This window comes from Sarcophilus harrisii, chromosome 1 (genome assembly GCF_902635505.1).
Source record: "Sarcophilus harrisii chromosome 1, mSarHar1.11, whole genome shotgun sequence".
In the NCBI taxonomy this organism is placed as follows: Eukaryota; Metazoa; Chordata; class Mammalia; order Dasyuromorphia; family Dasyuridae; genus Sarcophilus; species Sarcophilus harrisii.
The window spans coordinates 505,364,616-505,392,293 of NC_045426.1; positions in this window are offsets into that span (position 1 = coordinate 505,364,616).

The following is a 27,678-nucleotide window of genomic DNA, read 5'->3' on the forward strand; positions in this document are numbered from 1 at the left end:
ATCAATCCACAAGTATACATTAGGGATGTTAGATAATAGTTAATGTGCAAAAACAATTATGTGTTTAATAGGACAACCAAAAGTATGAAAAAAATTGTTAAAGAATATGCTATATTCAGAGCACTAGAAGAGATACAAAGTTTAGCTGTCATGGTTTTTATTCTCATGGAGCTTTTATATAGGGGGATAAGTCAACAGCACAGATAGTTATCTTTGATGAAAGAATACTGATCACATCTTTAGTTATACTTGACTGACAAGTACAAAGAATACAAGATTTCATTGTGCCTAATGCTTATAGTTATTAAAAAAATTTTTTTGAGTAGAAAAAAATGTACTGTTTTAGGTTCTCCAAAAAGGTATCTTCCATGCATATGTTAAGAACATATAAGATTCCAAGATAAGATTTATACATCTATCTATATAATTTACTAAATCTGCTGGAAGATGTCAAGAGCAAAATACAAATAGAAGAGAAAGCCCCTATAAAGTTGGCAAGGTCCTCCAGATGTCTTCAGATGACATGCTGGTTAATCTATATGCAGAGCATTATCTACATAAGCATTCTGAATTGAAACCCATAATCATCGAGAAATTTGGCGTATCTTTATGAGAAAAACCAAGAGGACCTTTTCTATAGATTAAGATATATTTGAATGGGCGGCACATATAGCTGGTTTATTATTACATATTGAACATGATGGATAAACAATGTGGAGTATAGGAATGAATTGGGCCCAGTACTGAACGAAATGAAGAAAATAGGTTAGATTACTCTTTGGAAATTATACAGGAATTTTGAAAAAATAAGAACAAAAATACTCATCAATATTCTTCAACAATTTTACATGACTGCAAACTTTTGAATACCTAAATCTCTAAAAGAAACAAAATGGAGAGCAATAGAGAATCATACAGTGTGGGGAAATGGGCTGTTATTACTGATGAGGAAATGAATGTATAAAAAAGAATAAAAGGCATCAAAAAAGAGAAGTATATATGAATACATGTAAAAGAAATGGACTCTTCATGTAGTGAAAATGAAGACTATGGAAAGGAGAGCCTATGTGTGCATTGGTTTTGAGCAACAAGTATCCAAGAAGACTCTCAGCAGATTGATTGGACCTAATTCCATCTGAAGGATTTATCGAGATTATCAACAAGAGTCACATAGGTCAAAAAGGCATGAATGGCTTGAGATCTGCATTGTTGGAGGAAGAATCATTAATAAAAAAGAATTGAAGGACTAGAATCTCACCTTTTTTGATTCTGTTGAATTCTATTGCCTTCCTTTTGTTGATCAATTACAATTTATTTTGTATATATCTTATTCATATATAGTCATTTGCATGGTTTCTCCCCTACTGTGAATTCCTCAAGATCAGGGACTGTCTTTTGCCTTTCTTTGTACCCCCAACACACAACACAGTGCCTAACACATAGTAGGTACCTAATAAATGTTTGCTGACATTCTAAGCATTCTGGAATTATAAACAAAATGAGACCTCAGAGGGAAGATTTTTTAAAAACTAAATTCTAGCATGGTACTTATAGTAATTGTTTAATAAAAGTTGTTGAATTGAATAGTTGAAGATGTGAAGAAAGAAACATGATATCCAGAAGAACGGTATATAAATGAAGAGGTGAGATTAGATGACTTTCAAGTTACCTTTCAGTTCAAACATGTTGTTGTTCTACTAATTCTGCTCTACTCTCTGGTCTAACCATACCTGGAGTAGTGGTACCTGGTGCCACATCTTAGAAAAGATGTTGAGAAGATTGAGAGCTTACCAAAGAAGGTGAGTAGGAATGATGAGGAGATTGGAAATCATGTCAAGTGAGCATTTGTTAAAGGAAATGTTTAACTTAAAGGAGGAAAGAAATAGAGGTGGAGAAACTATAGAATATTATAGCAAACTTCCTGCATTTGAAGGGTTGTCATTAGGAAGAGGGATTAGACTTATTTTTTTTCTCCCAGAAGATATGGAAGTGGAAGCAATGGGTGGGAATTGCAGGGAGATAAAGACAGGCTTCCTAAGACCTAGGGATGTCAAAAAGTGGAATGGGACTTGGTAGGTAGTGTTTCTGCATCAGTGAATATTTTTCAGCAGAAATTGGATTGCCTTTTCTTAGTGACTTTTTTTTGTTAGTAATGTGAAAATTTCTAGTCAGAGGTGAATTGGAATAATTGGTCTCCGAGGTCCTTTCCAACTTTGGGAATCTTTGATTCTATGTGGCCTCCATTTGACTAATACATTACCTCTTCATAGAAAAAGAAAATGTGAAGGGGAAATTGTTAGCCACCCTGATCCAACCTAACACAAGCGGTATTTCTCTTCATTTTTTAGTGATTTAATTCATTTGGCTTGTTTTTGTTCAGATATTGCCAAACAATATTTTTCTTGAAATACTTTTTCCTTGAAATATACAATCATCACTCTCCCACCACCACCTACTCTTCCAGTTGCACTCCCCCTCCCCACCCCCCATCCAGTCAGTTTCTTGGAGGCTAGCTATGTCATGCGTCAAAACACCAGAAATCCACATTTAGCTGGAGGGAAACTCTGTACAGAGATGGCTCTGAAACCTCAAGCATGCAAGGCCTTGTGATGTCTTGTTTTGTTCTCCCCCAGGATGTACGTCTCTTGGCTTCTTTTACTGAACATCTGGGGAATCTCACTGCATAGGTTTAAGAGTCTGGAGAGCAGGTTATCCAAGAAGAAAGGTATAACAGACCAGGTAGGAACTATTGGGTAAATTTTCCACAGGATTTACTGGCATTCAGCCAGTACTAAATATCTTGGGTGTGTACAATATAGATACTGTGGGAAAGGCCAGAAGTATGTAAGCTACTTCTGTAATGAGTTCTGAGAGGAAAGATACCAATGTACACATGATGTGGCAACTTTAAAAAGATTTTTTCCTTCAATACAACAAGGGTCTGTCATTATGTCAGAGTGAATAAATACTCCTTCCATGAAGGCAGATTACAATTTACCGATAATTTAACTATCAGTTTTCATGAACAACTAAGGTAGCAAAAAACCCACCACTTGGTGGCTCTCTTTCTGATAGCGTGTTTCTTAGAATTAGATAGAATGGTCCTTGGACCAAAGACATTATACCCTAAGACCAGGACCAGACCTCAGACCTCTTTAGCTTGATAGTATCTGACATAATTTATTCCACTGGCTTAGGCCTACAGACCACAAAGAGGTATCGGAGACTGATAGAAACTATAAATATAATTACAATCACCTCATTCTTTAATGTGATATCCAGATGTAAAGGCTGAATAGAAAAGGAAAAGAAGACAGGATATTGGAATAAGAAGTCATTGCTGACTTTAAGGACATTTTAGTGTGGGAAATGGGAAAGTACAAAGAAAGGCATTTTAGTGATATTCTCTTTAGTCACATGTTCACCTAAACCTCCAAAAAAGATTGACCTTTTGTGGAAATTCACCCTTATTTATTACTAATTTACACCTGATCAAGAGTGAGTTTAGTACTTCTTTCCTGACAGAACTTTTAAAACAGGGAAAGGGGAGAGCAGGAAGGCACGTGTGTGTGTGTGTGTGTGTGTGTGTGTGTGTGTGTGAATAAACATCATTGAGGGGAAAAGAAGTAGGCTTGGAAGGAGAGGCTAATAGCATGAAAGGGAAATTCTATTTCAAAGTTTCTAATCCTCCCTACCTGTTAATCCCCAACTCCCCATCCCTTCATAACCTATACATATTTTGTACACGTGAATTTATAAATGGCAAGCACCACAGAGTGATGGGTAGGAAGAACTGAATGCCAGCTGTGCCTCTGACACATACTGATTATATAATCTTAGGCAAATGTTTATCAATGATTACAATTCTTTAAAACTGTTGCAGAGAAGCTACCAATCTGCTTTGCTTGAAAAGAGTTTCCTCATCTAAGAGTTCTCTTTTTCAATGCAGCGACAAGTCCAGTACTTTATGTGTCTGTCTCTGTCTTTCTGTTTCTATCTGTCTCTGCCTTTGTGTACGTGTGTCTTTCTCCCACATACTCATACATTCCTGTGCATGTATGTATACTCACATTAGGGAACTATATGTATGATATATCCCCATTAACAGATAGATAGGTCTTGTTGTCCAATCATTATCCTATCTGTTTAACTCTTTGTGACAGCGGCTTGATAAAGTGATTAAAAAAAAAAAAAGAAAGAGGGACAGCTAGGTGGTGTAGTGGATAGAGCACCAGCCCTGAAGTCAGGAGGATTTGAGTTCAAATCTGATCTCAGACACTTAACACTTCCTAGCTGTGTGACCCCTCTGCAAGTCACTTAACCCCAATTGCCTCAGTAAAAAAGAAAAGAAAAGAAAAAGGAAACCACTAATCCTATTGCTTAGTGTTTTCAAAACACCTTCAGGATACGCCATAGCCTTTTCCAGATGCCTTGGTCATCCTTTGAAGGAGCCCCTGGGTGGGGGGGGGTGTCCTCTGAAGTCTACTAACAATAGGTTGGTTTTATTTTAGGGTGTCATTTTTAGGGTTTTTTCAATTATGATTTTAAGAGTCAGGAGCTTTTGAAATGTTTCTCAGGATGAGGAAAAAAACCTTTTTATCAGTGAGTAAAAATAAGTAGCTTCTCAGGAATACAGTTCAGAGAATTCAGTTTAAGCCAAAGAAGAAATAAAGGACCCCTGGAAAGTGTTATGAGGAGAACCACAAAAATTAAACTGGATTATCTGACATTAGGGAGGCATATATTATTATTTCCATCTTACCAGGCTCTTTCCAGGCTGTTAACCACAACTGGGGAGCTCTTTCCCCTCAAATGTTATCTATACGTTCCTTTATTAGTTAGATTAATTATCTGCTGCTTATAAAGTGTTCTGATGGCAGAATAGCCTAGCTCAGCAAGAATGGAGGCTTAACTTGCTTTCATTTTCATGTTTGTTTTATCCCCAACATGGGTTATCAGTATCCCCTCAGTCCTTTCTGGCAGATTGAAAGAGAAGGAAAGGGAGTCCTTAAAGGCAGAGCTGGGATGGATTCCTTTAACTTCTTGTATTTTTTTGGCTCCTTTACCCACTCCTGGAAACTCAGCCTTGGATCTGACTTCATATAAACACATTCCAGGTTCCTTCCAGTAAACCTGTGTACAGTATTCCTTTTATTGCTGTCCTTCCATACTGGAAGCCTTCTGGCTAAGAATGCTGGGGAAAGAGTAAAGATGCAAGAAGCTGGGAGAAGTAGGAGAAGGCCAAAAAAGCCATCCATCACAGGAGGCAATTACAAATGCCCTATGGGCACTGGAGGCTATCCCAACTTGACAATGCATCCCATCTACTCATTTCCTGAGGCTCCATTCTCATTTAATTATTCCATAAACATTTATGAAGCACTTGCTATGTACCAGGCACTCTGGTAGGCTTGCATAAAATACTGGCCCAGGAGTCAGTAAAATCTGTGTTTAAATCCCATCACAGACACTAGTTGTGTGATCTTGGTCAAGTCATTTAACCACTGTCTACCTCAATTTATTTCCTCTGGAAAGAGGGGATAATAATTACACCTATCTCTAAAGGTTATTGTCAGGATAAAATGAAATAATAATTATATAGTGTTTCACAAATCTTAAGGTACTATATAAGTGCTAGGTATTTGCAAAGATTAAAAATGACACAATATTGGCCCCACCAAGGAATTTACAACCTACTGAAAGAAAATAATATTTACACAGATAAATAAATATAGTCATGTTTTTTTTTCTTGGAGGATTAGAGTGCTGCACTAAAAAAGGAATAGGTAATCATGGAAGGATCCTTGGAAGAAGGGGTACCTGAGCTTAGCCTTTGAAGGGAATGAGGGGTTACCAGAAATGGAAATGCAAAGAGAGCATCACAGGCTGGGAAGATGACAATGTAATTTGGTAAAGGACTCCACAAGTTCTTCCAGTTTTTAACCACTTTTGCTAAGCAGGGTTTTGGGAAAAGAGAAGCCCATATCATTTGGTAAAAGACAGAGCCAGGGATCAAGATTGAGAACAGTTAGTGCCAATGGGGAGGGTGGGTTGGCAGCAATTCAGGCTGGTTACCCCAAAGATTATTGTTCCACATGTAATATAACATTTCTAGACCTGACTAGAAGATGGGGAACAGATGGAAGAAGGTAGCAAAGTGCAAAGTTTATTGAAATACCTAAACTTAAATTGTAAGGTATTACTCTGACAGTTTTGCAAACACTTGAGTTAAGAGTAAAAAATTTTCAAAGATAACTCCAGGGGCAATGTGGAGAGGGATTTAGATTTAATTTTATTCTGGCTCCACCTTACCAAAGGGCATGGGGAGAACTTAATAAATGTTCATTGAATTGAATTGAAAAAAAATTGAATGTAAGACAGATGGAGATACTTCATTTAGTTAGATAAAAATCAAGTCAAAGCAAACCCAAACTTGATTGTAACTCCTGCCCAATATCTCTTTAGACCCTATGGGGAAAACTGCTCTTTCTTTAAAGATAGCTTTAGAGATTGGGGCCATCTATCAAAAGTTTAAATGTTCATCTTAATACTCTAAATCTCTTTAGAACTGCAAAACAAGCTCTGAAATTCTTCTCCTGGCCAATTAACAAGGATATCTTTGCCAAGTCAGCTCTACCTCTAAACAGGTTCTAGAGGAAAAGGAAATCTGGTCTTGCCATGATTTGGTTGGAACCATATGTAGTGAAGTGCTTATAAGAGAAGAAGATCCCTATGGCTCATGGTTCCAGAAATTTTTAGGGTTGGATAGCTGAGGGTGGAGAGAGAAAAGGAAGTGCTTGAGACTTCAAAACATTGTTTAACAAGGATATAATTTAGCCTCCAAGAAAAGTCATTATGGGGAGAACAAAAGATTTAGAATTAAAGGATTTGGGCATTAATGGTGGTTCTTACTTTCTGTTACTTGTGTAGTCTAGAGCAAATTAAGCTTAGAGCTTACTATCATCTATAAAATGAAGTGGTTGAATTGGATGGATTCTAAAGCCCAGGCAGTCTTTTGATGATGTTATGATAATTATAATTAATCTTATGATAAGCTCTCATGATCTTACTATAATCTGAGGTCCTCATGTGTGTAAAAGTAGTGCGATATAAGCTGGTCCCCATCACACAAGGCTTTCCTAAAAGAAATTAAAAATGATCTCAAAAGAGAGCTAGAAGAAAAATGGGGAAAGGAAAGGAAAACTTTGCAAGAGGGTTTAGAAAAGGCATGTAACTCATTAAAAAATAGATTTGACAAAATGGAAAAAAGAAAACAACTCCATGAAAAACAGAATTTGTGAAATGGAAAAGGAAAATAATAAAAATATAGATTGCCCAGATTAACAGAGAAGAAAATATTTTGTTTAAATAGTCCCACTTTAGAAAAAGAAATGCAAGCTATTAATCAACTTCCTAGGAAAAAATTCCCGACCAGATGGATTTACATGTGAATTCTACCAAACGTTTAAAGAATAATTAACTCCAATACTATATAAAGTATTGGAAAAAATAGGGAAGGAAGGACTCCTACCAAATTTCTTTTATGACACAGACATGGTACTGTTACCTAAACCAGGTAGGATGAAAACAGAAAGAAAATTATAAACCAATCTCCCTAATGAATATTGATGCAAAAATCTTAAATAAAATATTAGCAAAGCGATCATAGAAAATCATTACCTGGATAATACACCACGACCCAGTAGGATTTATACCAAGAATGTAGTACTGGTTCAATAGGAAAACTATTAGCATAATTGACTGTCAATAACCAAATTAACAAAAACTATATGATTATCTCAATAGATGGCAGAAAAAGCATTTGATAAAATCCAACACCCATTCCTATTAAAAACACTAGAAAGCATGGGGATAAATAGGTTTTTCCTTAAAATAATCATATTTAAAACCATCAGCAAGCATCGTGTGTAAGGGGGACAAACTAGAACCATTCCCAGTAAGATCAGGGGTGAAACAAGGTTACCCACTATCACCATTACTATTCAATATTGTATTAGAAATATTAGCTTTGGCAGTAAGAGAAGAAAAAGAGATTAAAGGAATTAGAGTAGGTCATGAGGAATCCAAATTATCACTCTTTGCAGATGATTTGATGGTATATTTACAGAACCCCAGAGAATCAACTAAAAAGCTATTGGAAATAATCCACAACTTTAGCAAAGTTTCAGGATACAAAATAAATCCACACAAATCATCAGCATTCTTATACAACACTAACAAAATCTAACAGCAAGAGATACAAAGAGAAATTCCATTTAAAATAACTGTCAATAAGATAAAATATTTGGGAATCTATCTGCCAAGGGAAAGCCAGATCTAAACAATTGGAAAAATATCAAGTGCTCTTGGATAGGTTGAGCAAATATAATAAAGATGACAATACTACCTAAACTAATTATTTATTTAATGCTATACCAACCAGACTCCCAAAAAACTATTTTAATGATCTAGAAAAAGTAACAACAAAATTCATCTGAAAGAACAAAAAGTCAAGACTTTCAAGAGAACTAATGAAAAAAATCAAATGAAGGTGGCCTAGCTGTATCAGATCTAAAACTATATTATAAAGCAGCGGTCATCCAAACCATTTTGTACTGGCTAAGAAATAGACTAGTTAATCAGTGGAATAGGTTAGGTTCACAAGACAAAATAATCAATAACTATAGGAGTCTAGTGTTTGACAAACCCAAAGACCTTTTGGGATAAGATCAAAAACTACTAGGAAAATTGGAAACTAGTCTGGCAGAAACTAGGCATTGACCCACACTTAATACCATATACCAGGATAAGGTCAAAATGCGTTCATGATCTAGACATAAAGAATGTGAGTACAAATAAATTTGAAGAACATAAGATAGTTTACCTTTCAGGCCTATGGAGGAGGAAGGCATTTGTGACCAAAGAAGAACTAGAGATCCTTATTGATCACAAAATAGAAAATTTTGATTATATCAAGTTAAAAAGCTTTTATGCAAATAAAACTAATACAGACAAGATTCTAAGGGAAGCAATAAACTGGGAAAACATTTTTACATTCAAAGGTTCTGATAAAGGCCTCATTTCTAAATTATATAGAGAATTGACTCAATTTATAAGAAATCAAGCCATTCTCCAACTGATAAATGGTCAAAGGATATGAACAGACAATTTTCAGATGAAGAAATTGAAACTATTTCTAGTCATATGAAGAAGTGCTCCAAAACATTATTGATCAGAGAAATACAAATTAAGACAACTCTGAGATACCACTAAACACCTCTCAGAATGGCTAAGATGACAGGAAAAGATTATGACAAATGTTGAAGGGGATATGGGAAAACTGGGACGTTAATACATTGTTGGTAGAACTGTGAATGGATCCAACCATTCTGGAGAGCAATTTGAAACTATGCTCAAAAAGTTATCAAACTGTGCATACCCTTTAACCCAGCAGTATTACTACTGGGCTTAAATTCCAAAGAGATTTTAAAGGAGGGAAAGGGACCCCACATGTGCAAAAATGTTTGTGGCAGTCCTTTTTGTAGTGGCTAGAAACTGGCAACTGAGTGGATGCCCATGAATTGGAGAATGGCTGAATAAATTATGGTATATGAATATTATGGAATATTATTGTTCTGTAAGAAATGACCAGCAGGGTTATTTTAGAGAGGACTACATGAACTGATGCTAAGTGAAATGAGCAGAACCAGCAGATCATTATACACAGCAAGAAGACTGTACAATGATCAGTTCTGATGATAGTGGCTCTCTTCAACAATGAGATGATTCAAACCAGTTCCAATTGTTCAGTAATGTCCAGAGAGAGGACTATGGGAACTGAGTGTAAACTATAACATAGCATTTTCACTCTTTCCTGTTATTGTTTGTTTGCATTTCTCTTTTCTTTCTCGTTTTTTTTCTTTCTAGATCTGATTTTTCTTGTGCAGCAAGATAATTCTATAAATATGTATACATATATTAGATTTAACATATATTTTACCATATTTAACATGTATTGGACTACTGCTATCTAAGGGAGGAGGTGGGGGGAAGGAGGGGAAAATTTGGAACAGACGGTTTTGCAAGGGTCAATATGGAAAACTTAACCATGAATATATTTTGTAAATAAATAGCTACAATAATAATAATAATAATAATAAAAAAGAAAAGGAGTTTGGAATAAAGCAAAAGAATGAAAGAAAGTAAAAAAATAAAAATATCATGGAGACTCTAAAGAGCTTGCTAATTAAATTTCAATTATGGTCTCAAAATTGAAACTCAGGGTTATGATTTGAATATTTCTTAAAACAGTTGTCTTCAAATTTGATCAACTCTCTCCCTGTCTCCCTTATGACAATTGCTAAACACCCTACAGTTTGTCTTATAGATAAGCCATTATCCAACAATTGTTTAGAGCTTCAATTTCTCTGTTTTCTAGGGCTGTATATAGAAATTGTGAGCTAGTGGGATTCCAGATATATTTAAGGGGCACATAAAAATGTAGGGGTATAAGGGTTCTGGGTCAATTTCTAACCCAAACATTCTGAAACAGGGTAATGCTCCCTGGTATCTTAGTGTGGTTAGTACTTCTCAGAATTAAAATATTCTAAGATTGAGAAGTTGAGACTAGAGAGATTCCTCTAGAATTAGGAGTTTCACCCCTTTCTTTTCATGTATCTAGTGGTTTACTTTTGCCATCATTGCCACCAACACTATGAACTCCCTGGTTCCAGGCTCCATTGTTCTTAAAACTACTATGCAGTGCCTCGACTGACACCTACCATCCACTCTGTGGAGGTCACCAGCTTTCCCTTAAGAAACACTGCACTAGAAAATAGTGCTCTGTCAAGTTTATGAAAACAAAGACAGAATAAAAGTTAGATTTCCACCCACAGAAAAGCTTTTGAACAACCTATTTGGAAACATTCTTTGGGCAGTATGTCATTTATGAGGAAGCCCATTCTGGATAATGCCATAAAAAGGATCACCTTAGCACATATGCCAAATCCTTAATCAAATAACAATGTATAGCTGGTGCCTGCCAAAACCTGTTGGCTGAGAGCCATTATCACTTCTCTCCACAGGGTAGTAACAAGGATGGAATCTAATGCATGGAATATAATATGAATGAATAAGAAAGTGAAGAGAGTGACTGAATCTGCAAACCACATCTCTGATGATCAAAAGGCTATTTCTTTATCTTAGTAATTACCTTTGAATGGAGTCATTCCCACCTGGCTGGCCTGGCTTTCTGCTCCAGTGATCTGATGGTAGCATTCTAAACTCAAAGATTCATACTTTTCACATATTCTGAAAAAAACACCTAAAGGAAATCATACAACAATCACAAATGTTGTCCATTGGGCAGTAGGCCTCTGACTTGAAAAATCAAATAAAATGTGCATGATGGTGCCATTAAAGAAGAGGGAAATGATGAAATAGAATTGTATATATATTAGGTACATACCTGCCAGGAAAATATTATCCCAAACCCAAAATGCTGATAAAATTCTACCAACCTAAATCATAGAGAGAAATGAAAAAGTAAATGAAAGAAATCTATTCCTTTTCCACAACGCTCTCCCCTTCCCGCACCCCAATTTAGGTGTTCCAATAGCTCCTTATCTATAAGGATTCTATTCTTGGTCAGGTATTAAACTTTTCAATACACTTCACTGAAAAACATGTTAGGAGTATTTTTTGTTTGTTTGTTTGTGCTGAAGCAATTGGGGTTAAGTGACTTGCCTAAGGTCACACAGCTAGGAGGTGTTAAGTGTCTAAGACCAGATTTGAACTCGGGCCTCTTGATTTCAGGGTTGGTGCTCTATACCTAGCTGCCCCTTTGTTAGGAGTTTTAATAATTGTTCGACTCTTGGATGCAGGGAGATCATTGTGGTATCCCTCTGTCTCACCCTGCTTAACTTATGATCAGCCACTAGAGAGAAAAATCAGGACTACTGTGACCCAATTTTCTTAGGTTTTTGATGTTTTGATGAGCCGGTATTCTCTTGCATATTTTCATTCATTCATGGATTCACTAAATGAATAATAATTAGGCAAATTCTTCCATGACTTCCTCTTGCTAACTAAAGTCAATTCTTTTTGACTTGACATTGAAGGCCATTAAAAAATCTGGCACTATCCATCCCACTTAATCTCATATCACTATCCTTCATGGATTCTTCTTAAGTCAACTGGAATCCTCTCTACATCCTTGAACATACCCAGATGTTCTTGTCTCCATGCCTCTGCTCATCATCTTACATATACTGCTCTTCCAAACACATTTGCTTATTAAATTCCTACTCATTCTTTAAAGCCAATTACAAATATGACTCTTCCATGAAGTCTTCTCTGATCCCCTCTAATTTTTTCAATAATGTACCAATAAAATTGATGAACAAGCATTTATTGGGTTCCATTATTCAGGCCCTGGAAATTCAAGGGTAAAAGAGAAGTTTCTAAGGAATCTATATCCATTCACAAGGAAATAATATGTGCTCATAATCAAATAAGTACATATAAATATATGAGTCTCTTGATTTATATTGAGTGTAATAGTGACCTGTGACTATGTCTTCTTCCCCCATCAAAATGTAAACCTTGTGAACGGTAAACTTCGTATCTCTGTCCAATCTCCAGTTGTTTAGTACTGTATATATAACAGATACTTAATACATTTGTTGATTAAATGAATGATTGAATGAATGTTCAGTATCAAGTTTTAGGGAATATTCTATTGTTTGGTTATATTTTTCTATACTAGTGTCAGAAATAATTGATGGTCCTGGGATTCTCTGTAGCATATGGAGATATCCGCTGTTGCCAGAGACAAAGTAAAGTATTCTAAACTCCCAATATTCCATAGTCACCCTCATTAACTGTATATATAGAACCTCAGTCATAGCCACTGGGGTATAGTCAGGGACTTCCCCTACCCCATCCTCCCCCAGTAGCTAGATTGTTTGTGTAGATTGAAGTACCCAAGTCAGTGTCCAGCAGCATAGGAGTTTCTAGGGGTAGCAAAGAAACTGTTTTCCTTGGTTCAAGGCTGCCAGATGGCTAGGCAACTAGCAGCACAATGGATAGAATCCTGGTCCTGGAATTGGGAAAACTTGAGACCAAAACCATTCTCAGATATTTACTAGTTGTACAACCTTGATTGTGTCACTTCATCTCTGCCTTTTCCTTCTCAACTATAAAATGGGGGTAATAATAATACTTACCTTCCAGGGTTGTTTCGACACTCAAATGAGATAATTTTTGTAAAAGTGCTTAGCACAGTGCCTGGCACATAATAGGTATTTAATAAATACTTATTCCCTTCCCTTCCTCTGTTCTTTCTGCCTGAATGCTATGGCATGCTTTTTTCATTGCTTACACTGAAACATTTAGCAGGACATGGTGAGAAGACTTGAACAATCTGCAAAATCTTGAAAGGACTGGTATACTATACTAAGCTATCCTGCCTGGCACGCCTGCCCTTGGCTGCCACTTTAGTCAATTCTCCCCACCCAGCATGGAAATACAGAGGAGTCACTATCTCACTCAGGCCACTGAGACAGTGTAAGGACTCAGACTCAGGGCATCCCAAGAGATCCAATATTCATAGTACTCAATACTACTGCCTCTTCTGCCTGACACACAATAAAAAATAATGCCCAGCTTTATACTCTGGGGAAAATGCACAAGCCCTTTCAAAGATCTAGTTTTAGAGGTCCTCTCCTGGTTTTAGAGATCTCTTTAAAAGACCATTCCATTACTGTGCCTCCTGGCCTATTTCTGGGTCTCTCTCCTACTGCTGTCAGGAAATTCCTTGTTTTATCTGGTCTAATTTTCTCATGCTGCTGCATAAACCCATTTCTCCTGATCCTTTCCTTAGGAAAAATTGAGAACAGCTGGTCACAATCCTTGGTATTAGACAACTCATATACTAAAGTATTATTACATCTAATTAAATCTCCATTTCAGCTTTTTCCTTTTTATGCTAATTAAAAAAAGTTGCTTTCATCTTTCCTCAAGGTCCTAAGTTTTAGGGTTTTAATCATAGGGAACAAACTTATGCATCCTCTCCAAGCCAGTATTTGTGTTATGGACAACAAGACACAGGTAGTCCCACTGGCAAGGGAAAGAGTAATAGCATGTATATCATGACTTTTACCCAACACTCTTCCATTAATTATTATTTCCATAATTCTATTAATTAATAATTAGTTGTATGACCTAGATCAAGGAGACAACTCCTCCTTCCCCTAATAAGTTATGTGACCTTGAAAAAAGGGACAAAGGGGATCCTCTAAGCTTCAGCATTTTCCAATGAAAATGACAGAGTTGGATTAGGTTATCATTTAAAGACTGCTTCTAGGTCTAGAACTCTGTAGCTCTTTCAAGATTCTGACAAGTCCTCAACATTTTACAATATTTATGAAAACCATTTAGATCTGTAGTTGTTTAGCTATGAATTGGTAGGGCTTCAGGGATCCAGTAACAAGCATTTATTATATACTTACCAGGTGATAGGCATTGTGCTGAACACTGGAGACATAAAGACATTCTAAGATGTACCAATATTTTGCCACAAATTCATTCATATAACACCCTGCAGTGTAGTGTTCTTAGCATCTCATGATATTCCTTCAAACAAAATAAAAAGTTCATAATACACATTATTTACATAATATTTGTAATAAATATTGCTGAGGGATAGCTTATCAATGATATAATTGATAGTATAATACAGACGAACACGTGCTGCCTATAACTCTGAAACTTGATTAAAATATGATTGGGAAATATTCAACAAAATAAATAAAAATGCAATAAAAAAAGCAACATTACATTTTAAAACTAAGTCAATGTGTGGGGGATACTTATTGTGGGTTAATTTGTATTTAAATTTGCACCTCTGAAAGAGTAAATAAGAGGTCTTATCTCATACATGCTAACTCTGGGATCCCAGACAGGTCATGCAAACTCTGTGTTACAGGGAGATCTCTAAGACTTTAAATTTAAGATGAATTGTTCATTTGCAATTGGAGCTGAATTGATGGAAGATGTTTCCTCACCAGTAGCTCCCAACACCAATGGAAATAACAAGTCTAGACCAAGAAAAATTAAAAAAAATATGACATACAAGATTGCCATCATTTCTAAATAGTGTAATGCTTTAAATGATCATACTGCTGTTTGATTATCTTTAGTTGTGTCTAATTCTTTGTGATTCCATTTTGGAGCTTGCTTAGCAAAGATATTAAAATAGTTTGTAATTTTCTTTTCCAAGGCATTTATGGATGAGGAGACTGGGGCAAACAAGGTTAAGGGACTTGCCCAGAGTCATTTTAAACTAATCTGAGGCTAAACTTGATCTCTAGTCCTTCTGACACTAAGACCAACTACCTACTGCTCCAAATGCCATTTAACATTGCCATTTAGCAAAGGGATTAAGTCTCTGTGCCACATCCAACACACTCTTCAATTGTTCCTCAGAGCTGCCATTGCTCAAAGGTTAATTATTCTGTATCTCCAAGTACCAAGATCATTCCTAGACTCAATATATACTGAATATACTATATTTACAAAGCTCTACTCACTTTCAGAGACAGGAAACATCAATAATTTTCTCACTTGGTTAAACCCAAGGGAGGTTACATCATTCAGATATACTTAGGGACAAACCAACTAAGCAAAGTAAAGGGGTGGGTGGGAGTTACACATAAGATTGAGCTCCATCTTGAGTATTTGTAGTTTTTTATCACTGGTTAAGAAATAAGCAAACCATACAGATTATCTTGCAACTAATATAGACCTAAAATGAAACAGTGGAAAGACCTTGAGCAAGTCACTTCCTTCTATAAAGTGAAGGAATTGAATTAGATGACCTCCCTTATATCTTCAAATCTATAATTCTATTGCCTCATAAAGAGTTGCAAAATCCCATATGATTATATCCATCCAATGAACAGAGAGCACTGGAATTGAATTCAGGAAGACCTGAAGTCATCTGATCTTGTTGAGCTTCTATAAAATGAAGATAATAATGGTAGAGCCATAATGAATGTGAAGATATGACTGGATATTGAACCAAAGTAACAATTCTCGAAAGTACAAATGTATAATTCAAAGGATTATTGTGATGATCAAATGAGATTAATGTATTTAAAACATTTTCCAAACTTCAGGGACCTATAAAAATGTGAATTAAAAAAAATCTTCATGAAATGAAATACTTCTCTCTCAGTGACTCTATATATGATTTCATAGTTGGCCTTCCTTAAGAATATCCACAAGGTAAATCAAACATAGATACCTAGAAAATCTGAGGGCAGGGACCTTCACTGCTGTAATGGTAGGCAGCAGTAGCTCTAATTTATTGTTGAGAAATGCCTTTCCCAAAGCATGGCCCTGAACCCAGAATTCTCAGGAAGAATGTTATTCTTTTCAACCAAATCCACCCACTAACTAAGACCACAAATTGAGTCTGGTTATGCTCTGTGTTAGGAAGTTTCTTTAAAAGCAGAAAGTAGTATGAAGGCTTGACTGGGTGTCAGACTAAAATAGGAATTCTTGAAAATGCAAAAAGGAGCAACTGTGTGTGTGTGTGTGTGTGTGTGTGTGTGTGTGTGTGTGTGTTTTGTGAAGGAATAGCCTTTTTTCCGCATTGATACTTTAGTAGTCCCTGAATGACAGGGATTTCATTTTCAACTTCATTGGATTAGGTCAAGAGCTATTTGAGAAAATACCTGCAAAACATTACATTTTTGACATTGTTCAAATTTAATTCTCATTCTAGAGTCTGACATCTTGATGCCATAAAGTACCCAAGAATGCCATATACAAGACATCTAGCTAACTTCTAGTCAGTAGTTCTTTCTTTGAGCCATTTCCCCCAAGGCAAGGTTATAAAATAATAACTCATCCAGAATAATCTCTTAGTAATGATTTGATACTAACACTTTTGCTCACAAAATGAAATTCTTTTTTTTTTTTCTGTCATTGCTAATTATGTCACAGGGTGGAACAAGAGAAAGGAAGAAGGGATAGTCTCCATCCAAAGATCTGTACCATACTAGGAATTACATTGTTGTAAGGATAAAGAAGCTCCTTCTTTCAATATAGGTTGGCACTTTTTCTGTACCTCAAAATTTTACATATATATATATTTACATTTATGCTATTTTATTGTTTCTTCCATCTGAATATTGTGACTTTATTTATTTTTGGACTCTAGAAGCAATCACTTTTTGTATAGCACTTTTTAAAAAAATACCATTTTATTTTCAAAATATATGCAAAAATAGTGTTCAACATTCACCCTTGCAAAACCTTATGTTCCAGTTTTTTTTCTCTCCTTTCCCTTTCCCCCCATCCCCCAGATAGCAAGTAATTCAATACAAGAACATGTGCAGTTCTTTTATACATAGTTCTGCATTTATCATACTGCACAAGAAAAATCAGATCAAAAAGGAAAAAAATATGAGAAAGAAAACAAAAAGCAAGCAAACAACAATAACAAAAAGTGAAAATATTATGTTGTGATCCACACTCTGTCTGGATGCATCTCTCTGGATGCAAATGGTTCTCTTCATCATTAAAACATTGGAATTAGCCTGAATCATCTCATTGTTGATTGATCATCACATAAATTTGTTCTTGTGTACAGTGTTTTCCTGATTTTACTCACTTCACTTAACATCAATTCATCTAAGTCTCTCCAGGATTTTCTAAAATCATTCTGCTTATCATTTCTTATAGAACAATAATATTCCGTAACATTCATATACCATATCTTATCCTGTCATTTCCCAGTGGACATCCATTCAGTTTCCAGTTCCTTGCCATTACAAAAAGGACTGCTACAAACTTATTTTTGTACATGATGCACCTTGTAATCTTAAAAGTGTTGTCTGGGGTAATGAGAGATTAAAAGACTTCCTGGGGTTACACAGTGAAATTCATCTCAAAGGCAGGATTTGAACTCAAGTTTTCTAGACTTTGAAGTCAGTTGTCTGCCAAGTGGAGGTACCTTCCTCATACCAGTGTTCTGAAAAGAGATGTCAAATTAGGCTCAGTTTTAAACCACTTAGTGAAATTCTCGGGAATGTCAGAACTTTGTACCTAACAGCTCTATGAAAGTGCCATATGCCTTTTATTCATTTCCTACTTTGAGGTTTCTTCTCATCCTCCATTTCTTAGTTCCCAAAGTGAAACCCCACCAATGCAATTTTCTGCACCCCATTCCAAACTGCTGAAGGCTCTTATTATATTTTCAACATAAAACCTCAGCCTTTGAAACTAATCCTTTCTGGATGAAAATAAAAAAGATATTTGAAAGCCACAGGCAACTGGAATATTTACAGTAGCAGGGCCTCTAAGCCACCCTTTCTTTCTTTTAATATGTGAGATATGCTCTGAGGTTCCAGTTTAAACAAAAAATATCTTCCTCACTTCTCTATGAGTTGTGTCTCCCACTTTATACATACCTTTCCCTTTTATCTGAGAAAATTGCTATCTACTCTTAATAGTCTTGATATGGAAGGCAGATCATCAGTCCTTTAGCAGCTCTTGAATGATGGACTTCTTTCAACTTTATTGCATTGTATCAAGAACTATCTGAGGAAATACCTGTTCAACAAGGCATTTCTGAATTATTCAAATCTAATTCTCATTCTAGAACTTGACATCTTTGCAAGACTCACCTTTTTAACCACCCAAGGACTTTGGCCAGTGTTTGAATGAATTTTAACAGATATCATTTATGTGAAACAAAATAGGTGTCTCAGTGGATAAAAAGGAGTTGAAATCTGGCCTCAGACATTCACTAGCTATGTAACCCTGGGAAAGTTTGCCTTAATCCACTGGAGAAGGAAATGGCAAACCACTCCAGTATCTTTGCCAAGAAAAAACTATGGACAGCATTGGCACATATAATCCACAGGGTCATGAAGAATCTGGACAGAAAAAAAATTATATATACATAATTTAATACTATATATAAATTATAATACTATATATATAGTACTTTGTAAGTTTGCAAAGCACGTTACATATGTTATGTCATCAAATTTTCACAGTAACTCCCAATAATACCATAAGAACTCATAATAAGTTGATTTGAGTGGAATCTTGTAAGACTTGAGCTCTCTAGTAATTTGTTTTTTTCCCCAAATCAGTATAGATAGGAGTTTGAATTAATATAATGATGTATTTTGTTTATACTATCTAATCTGATCCTTATAATTACTTTTTGGAGATAAGTACTGTTTTACAGAAGAGGTAACTGAGGCTCAAACTGCTTAGGTAATTTGTCCAGGGTCATACAACTACTAAGTGTCTGAAGTGGGAGTCTAATCTGGGTTTCCCTGAATGTGTGGGAACATGCAGCCCTAGGGCAAAAATTATGTGTATTCATCCTTGTTTGCTGGAATTGGAAAAATAATAGTACAGACTTGTGTTCATCTGGTGCCCAACTTTAGGGATCTGTCCAATCAGTTTGAGAATTGAATATTGGCCAAGCAGGTATTATTTGGTCCTATATAATCCAGGATTATCATGATCCTACATTATTAACATCATTGTGTTCACTCAATCTCATTTGCTTTTAACTGTTGGAAATCTCCATCCCTTAGGGCTCAATTAGTGGGAATGATAGGTGAGTTTCAGATAGGAGACAGAAATTGCCTGGAATAACCAATATGCCTCCTACCCGGCCAAAGTTAAATTAGGCCAGGTAGCTTTAAAGTCTGGTAATACCACACTGCTGTAATTGTTCAGGAAGGGAATGCTCTGTGGAGCTCAGCTCTTACATATGGGAAATTTCTAACTCATTCTCTGGGGGTGGGAGGATGTGGGGGGATAGTGAAGGGAACTTGCTGACAAAGATCTGAACAGCATAAACAAAAATAACAGGCTTTGGGAAGAAGCCCTTTTCACTGGAAGAATTCACTTGCAATTAGCAGAGGTTAAGGGTTTCCTTTCTGACATTTTGGTTGGGGATTCAGAAATGGAACTTTTATCTCTATCTATAAAATCAAAGTTTTGCTTTATGAACTTATTTTGTAATTTTTTAGTAGTTTTAGTTGTGACCAACTTTTTATGACCCTATTGAGTTTTTTTGGATAGAGATATTAGAATGGTTTGTCATTGCCTTCTCCAGCTTATTTTACAGGTGGGGAAACTGAGACAAATAGGGTGAAGTGACTTGATCAGGGTCACCCAGTTAAGTAAGTGCCAGAGACTGGATTTGAACCCAGGTCCTCTTGATTCTAGGCCCAGAACTGTACCCACTGTGCCATTTAGTTGCCTCAAAGTACAAACTTTGACAAGCTGTTTCAATTCTCTGGATGTCTTGATCCCTGTGTTCTTATGAATATCTGAGCAACCCGAGTAGTCCACTTGACACTTTAACATAACAAGATATCTATATCTATATACATATTTTATTATCAGATCTCTCCACATATAAAAATTAGGACCAAGAGACAGACACACAGAGACAGAGTGAGATAGAAACAGAGAAAGGAACAAAGATATCACACACGCATACAGAGTATAGAGAAATATTAATAGTACAACAAAAATTAGCTAATTGATTAAGAAACTCTGATTAATTTAATTTTTTGCTTAAATGAAGGCTAGGAGTTATGTAGATTATTTTGACCTAAATTCTCAAATATATTAGTTCACTAATTTCTGTTTTAGTAAATAGGCCTTTGTTATGAACATTATTGTCATATTGTATTGCAGATTTAGAAATTATAGGAAAAGGGCTGAATCTGTACTAATTTGTTGTTGTTAATCCTCAGTATCGGAGTTTGGGTTTTTTTTGGTCACCAATTTTTCCCCCTAAAATTCAATTATAGAAAAAAATTCCAATAAATTAATTGGATATTTTAGAAAATGAGAACTGGGATTCTGATTGGTCCAGATTTTACTACACATATTTATTAATTTTATATCTATCTATGTACTTATGCATCCATAATCTATGTATACTTATCTATGTACCTATCTATCTACCTATTTATCATCTCTGTATGTCTACCTAACTATCCATCTGTCTATCAATCATCTATCCATATGGCAATCATATATATGTCTTTCTATCTGATATTCTATTATCTCTACATGTATCTATCGTTTTATCTACCTGTTAAAGATCACTCTCTATCTGTGTTTTTCCTTCTTTCTTTGTCTTTGTCTTTTCATTTTTCTCTATTTCTGTCTCTTGCATGAATGAGTGAATGAAATAATAAAATAGTATTTGTTAGGCATTTATTGTGATCTAGGTACTGTATTAATTACTGGGAATACAAATACAAGTCAAGAAGCCATCCCCTGCTCTCTAAAAGCTTATATTTAATGGAGGAAAATACCATATAAAAGGAAACTAGAGTTGGAAAAGAATAGGGCAAGGGGAGAGGAGGCATGGTTGGAGCTGTCAAAAAAGTGTAGTAGTCTTGTTCAGAGTAAGCTATAGTGAAAGCTCACCTTTTGGTACCAAGGTCTCAGATGCTGGAAGATAAGTCTTATCTATTCACTCATTGATCAAGGTGTCTGCCTGATTGTCTATGTCTATCCTCCCAGTCTCTTCTTCTGTCTCTTCTGTTGTGGGATGCTAAAGTACTTTGGTAAAAATAGATTAAATTTATAAAATGTCTTATTGCTTACAAAACTTCTTTTCCAGAACAACTCTGTGAAAAGAAGGAAGAAGGAGGGAGTAAGTATTTATATGATGATTACCATGGGCCAGTCACTGTGCTAAGTATGGAGGATATCTTATTACTTTCATTTTAGAAATAAAGAAAATGAGGCTCTGAGAGGTTAATTGGCTTGTCCAAGTTTATTCAGATAATAAACATCAAATAACCAACTTCCAATTCAGTGCTCTTTTTATCATTACCCTAAAGGCCTCATATACAGTCTGAATCTTGTGTTTCTGTAGGCTATTTTTATCTTATCATACTTTTTACTAATACTTACAAAATGGATTAAGAACAGTTTTGAAAATGGACTTCCAACCAAATAAAAATATAAAAACTGGAGGTTTCTGGGTTTTCTGCTCCACTCTGCATCTGCTCAATCACACTATAGTGCCTCAATTGTGTAAGGTAGCATCTCTGACATCAGGCCTGGAAGTGGCCATGGGAGAATTCCTAGATGGTTCTGACCTCTCCAACCATGAATAAGATATAGCCTTGGAATAGGGCAGCCTTCTCAAATTCTCCCAAGGAAAGGGAGACCAAAAAGAAGATTAAAAGCTGGGATGGGAATAAGTAGGTGAGACATTACCAACCAGTTCCAATTGGTTATAGAGATGGAACATAAGCCAGGAAATTTTAAGTGGCTCATGATTAAAAGCCCATTCAAAGGAGAACATCAATGAAAACTTAACCAATGTTGTGTTCCTTTGTGGACATTTTTTCATTACTGAAGGAAATGATTACCTAGCAAAGGGATCTAGACTCTTCAGCTTTATGGCAAATAGATGATAGCAGTCATATTTATTGCATGTCTATCAAAAGATCTACCATCTGCAACTGTTTCAAGCCCACTCATTTTTACCTTAGAAAATTAAATGGATTAAAAATAAAGTATTGTCAGTGCTTTAGCCTACATCAAATGAGCAAATAGGACTCTGCTAGAGGAACTGTGGGAATTAAAGGAAATGAATAATATAGTGTGTACTAAATGAGGGTGGAAATACTGCCCTCATAAAAGAATAACCTTTCCTAAGGAAAATATCAGGCATAATCCTTTTGTTTTGCTACAGAAAGGTCTTTCATTCATTATGGCCTTTCATTTGCTTTTCCTTCACTCCTCTTGACCAATACCTTTTCTCACACTGTCCTGAGGACTAGAACATCCATCCTTGTTTCAAACAATTCCCAGAAACCCACCTCTGGCTTTAAATGAAGTGCTTACAGTTAAGTAGAAACCAAGTTCCAGCAATGACCTAACATTTTTCTTTAAGGCCCAAAATGTTCATTGTTCAATCTAAAATACAATGATGATATCTTAATCCAGCCGTATGGTATAACAAATAAATGTTTATATTAATAACAACAACAGTGGCATTAGAATTCCCATAGTCAAAGAATTCTTTATTCTTATTCAGGATAATGGTGGTGAACCTCTTAGTGTTTAACTGACTTGGAAAATATTTTCCAATATTTCCTCAGTTTGTTCTCTATGGCATAGATTTCAGGTACATTAATTCACCTTCATGCCATAATGAGACATCAGAATAGAGCTTTTAAAAACCAATATTTTATGGATGGCATATAGTAGTGAGTTATGGGACTCTGTCGTTTCTGAGGAATGAAAAATGGGCATCTATCAGGGGGGAAAAGACAGGAGCATGGCATTTTTGACAGCTAAAGAACTATGAAAGAAAAAAATAGCATCAATTCTGTTTATTTAAAAAACATTAATTTTAAAACCAAAATAATCAAAAACTTCAAATTCTTGGTAGCTAAAAATTTTTTGGACAGCTAAAAAAGGTCATCAAAGAAATGTATTTAGTCTGGTTATGTGTCAAGAACAAGTGGCCCATATGTTCCTCTGGTATCCTTGCAATGTTCAAAGAAAAAGGCATTTGCCAGTGCAGAGGATAAAGTGGAGCTTGAAGTCAAGAAGACCTGAGTTCAGATCTAGTCTCAGATAACTCAGTTAAGTGACCGTGTACAAGTTGTTTGACTTCTGACCAGATTCCTAACTTTAAAATGGCGATACTAATACCTAACTCCCTAGATTGTTTTGAGAATCAGCGAGATGATATTTGTAAAAGGGTTTAGTAGTGTCTGACACATAGTAAGTGCTGTAAACATGCTGATTATTGTTATTAAAGATAGGAAAGTCCCCAATATATTGAGCAGATCCTCCTCTGAATTCTTATGGTGAATAAAGGAAGACATGAATGGCATGGATAAATTAAAATAACTTGTTATTAATCTACATTCCTCTGAGTAGGGAGTCAGTAATCATCATAACTCATCATTTCTTCCTTTATCCTCATTGGATGATTTGCCCTTTGGCATTACTTGTGAATCCATATCATCATTCCTTGAGGGATTCAGAGATGGCTTCCTCTCAAATGGTTCAGTAACTTCCTTTTCAGGAAGAACTTTGTAACTCTGACTTAGCTTCCAGTGTTCAGTCACCATGCATTTCTGACAATGATCTAATAACTTTCAGTCCTAGAATGGTGCCTTGCACATAGCACTTAAAAATGCTTCTTGAATTTGATTATATCAATGGATTGGACCTGTTTGTTGTTAATGTTTTTTCCTACCTTAGGAAATCTTATGAAAAGGAAGGATCTCTCCCACTTCTCCTCTGTGTACATCATAATTGAGTCAGTTATTGAATTTGGCAATAAATATTTTTATAAGTTTTTATTGAAGTCTTCTGGTTTTTTACATCATCATAGTTATTTGCCCTATTCCCCCCCTGCTTTCTAGAGGGCCATTCCATGACACAAATAATATTTTTTAAAGACCAAAAGAAAAGGAAAGGAAAAAAAAATACATTGAAAAAGTATGAAAAAAACATGTAATGTGTTAAAACTTGTAGAATTTGAAAAAAAATTACTATGCTTCCCACCTTCATGAAGGGATAGCTTAGAGAGAATACCCTCTCATATCTCTTCATTTGAGTCATGACCAGACATAATCAAATCATTTAACCTTATATCATGGTTCAAAGTTTCTGTTTCCTCATCTGTGACATATGAATGATACCACCTGCACTATATATCTCTTGGGAATGGTATTAGAAAATTATTTTATAAAGCCTCAAGTGCAAGGTGAATGTGATTTCATATTATGATTTTTGTCCAATGTGAATATATTATGTAAAAATCACATGGGTGGCTATTAACAGAAAAATAATAATCTGCTGCAAAGTTCATCCCTGCAATCACTCCAAGTGTAATCTAAAAGTAAATGGGGGGGAGGGGGCAGGGGAAGTCCAACTCTGCTACTAATCAAATTCTATCTCATTCTCTAAATACTATTTAATTTTATTGACTACAGCCACACTCACTATAAGTCTTAATGTTCTAGTACACTCAGAGATGTGTGTACACATCAGAGATGTGAACATTATACTTGCCAAATAGTTAGACAAATGATTTACTCAGCCATCTACTACTTTGTTTTCAACATTGGTACAGAATAAAGGATTTTTTTTTGGATAAATGCTATAAATTTCCTTCATTTAATGTAAAAGAAGTGCTTAACAATTGTGATACAAAGGATTACAGATTAGAAAGAAGACATTGTTAAGAATTTTAAATGGGGTGGAGCCAAGATGGCAAAGAGTATATAAATCTTTGAGTTTTTCCTGGCTTTCCTCAGAATCAACATTAGATCAAACCTCTGAATAGGTTTTGGAATGACAGGACCCACAAATATTTGGAGTGTAACAAATTTCTAGCAGAAAATAGTTTGGAAGGATTTCAGGAAAGGTCTGTCTCAAGTAGTTGGGGAGGTAGGACTTGGCTCAGAGCAGGTACAGTATAGGGAGGCCTAGGGTGGAGAGGGTCTGCATGCCAGGATTGTAGTAGGAGGCTCTTTTGCCAAAATATAGCAGCATTGGCTCCTCTGTCCTGGTTTAGAAGCCAGTGGATCAGCAGACAAGCTGTGAGACCTCCAATGCAATTGCTGAAGGCAAATAGTGAACCTCTGAACCCCAGCAAAACAAACAGGACTTGGCCAAACTCATTCATCATGAGAAGAAGCTAGTATCACTAGCCCCAGAGTAGTGTAAAATCCTTATTGCCTTTTATGTTCATATCTCTGAGTATACGGGAACTTTGAGAATTGTAGTGAGTGTGACTATAGTCAATAGAATTAAATGGTATTTAGAGAATGAGATAGAATTTGAATGGTAGAGGAAGCTTGGGATCATCTCCTCTTTGCCTTAGGAGCAGACCTTTAAAAGTGAGCAAAAAAGTAAAAAAGCTCTGACCATAGATAGTTATTATGGAGACAGGGAAGAACAGAATTCAAACCTTGAGGATACTAAAGGCAAAACATTTCCACATGAAGTCTCAAAGAGTGATATGAGTTGGTTTCCAACTCAAAAGGTTTTTGGAAGAATTCAAACAGGATCTTAAAAGAGAGGTAGAAGAAAAATTGGGAAAAGTAATGAGAGCTTTGCAGGAAAGTTTGGAAAAGGAAACACAGAAAATATCTGAAGAAAACAACTCCTTAAAAAACACAATTAGTGAAATGAAAAAAAAATCCAATGAACAAAAACTCATTTAAATGTTTAATTGGCCAAATGCAAAAGGAGAAAAAAGCTAACTGCAAAAAATAATTCACTAAAAATTAGAGTTGAACAAATAGAAGCCAATGAGACATCAAGAGTCAAACAAAACCAAAAAAAAGAAAGAAAAAATAGAAGAAAATGTAAAATACCTCATCAGAAAAACAACTGAATAGGAAAATATATCTAGGAGAGACAATCTAAGAATTATTGGACTCCCTGAAAGCCACAATGAAAAAAAGAGCCTCAACAACATCTTTCAAAAAATCATCAAGGAGAACTGCCCTGATGATTTAGAACCAGAGGGTAAAATAGCCATTGAAAGAATTTCCTGATCATCTCCTGAAAAAGATTCCAAAATGAAAACCTCAAGGAATATTACAGATAAATTCCAGAATTATCAGATAAAAATAAAATGTAAATAGCTAGAAAGAAACAATTTAAATTTGAGGAGCCACAATCAGGACCTAGCAGCTTCTACTTTAAAGGATCAAAGGGCCTGGAATATAGTTTTCTGGCAAGCAGGTAAAGGAACTTGGACTACAATCAAGAATTGACTACCCAGCAAAACTAAGCATCATCTTTCAGGGGAAAGGATGGATATTCAATGAAATAGGGGATTTTCAATTATTTTTGATGAAAAGACCAGAGCTGAACAGAAAATTTTATCTTCAAATACAGAACTCAAGAGAAGTATAAAAAGGTAAGAAGGAAAGAAAAAAAACTAAGTAATGATCAGCAGGATGATTTCAAAAAGGCCCAGAGAGACCTACATGAACTGATGCTAATTTTAAACAGTACTAGACCAAGAACAAATATCTGAACCATTCTACTCAAGATCTACTGTTATATTGACATTAAAACATTCATGGCTCTTATTTTGAGTCCAGTCTTTAGCATAATTCTGAATCTGTCATTGTACTCTTGTTTAATGTCTCTCTATTCCAGTAGAAGTTAAAATACTTTTATCAAATACTTCCTAAAGTTCCTCACCACTCTAAATTTATGATCCTAACATCATAAGGTAGGGAATGTTGAAGAAAGGAAAATGGTCTTGCAGAAATTAAGGCTTAAATAAATATATCACATTCCACAATACTTTCTAAATAATATTTAATATGGTTAAAACAGAAGGAAGAAGAATAGCAATATTCTAGATAAGAGGAGAATAAATTGGGATTACTTGATCTCATAATCTACTAGTTGAAATTGCTTTGGACTTCTTTTTGCTATCCCAATTATGCTTTCCTGCCCCAAGAAACTCATCAGTTATCCTGCAAAACTGAGTCACTGCTGGTACTCATCAACAGTCTCTGTCCCTCTCTTTGGATCCTTTGACTAAAGAGCAGGGCCACAGACTCTAGGGTTTCTATTTAAAGAGAAAGTCTACCATAGTTTTCTTCTCAAATT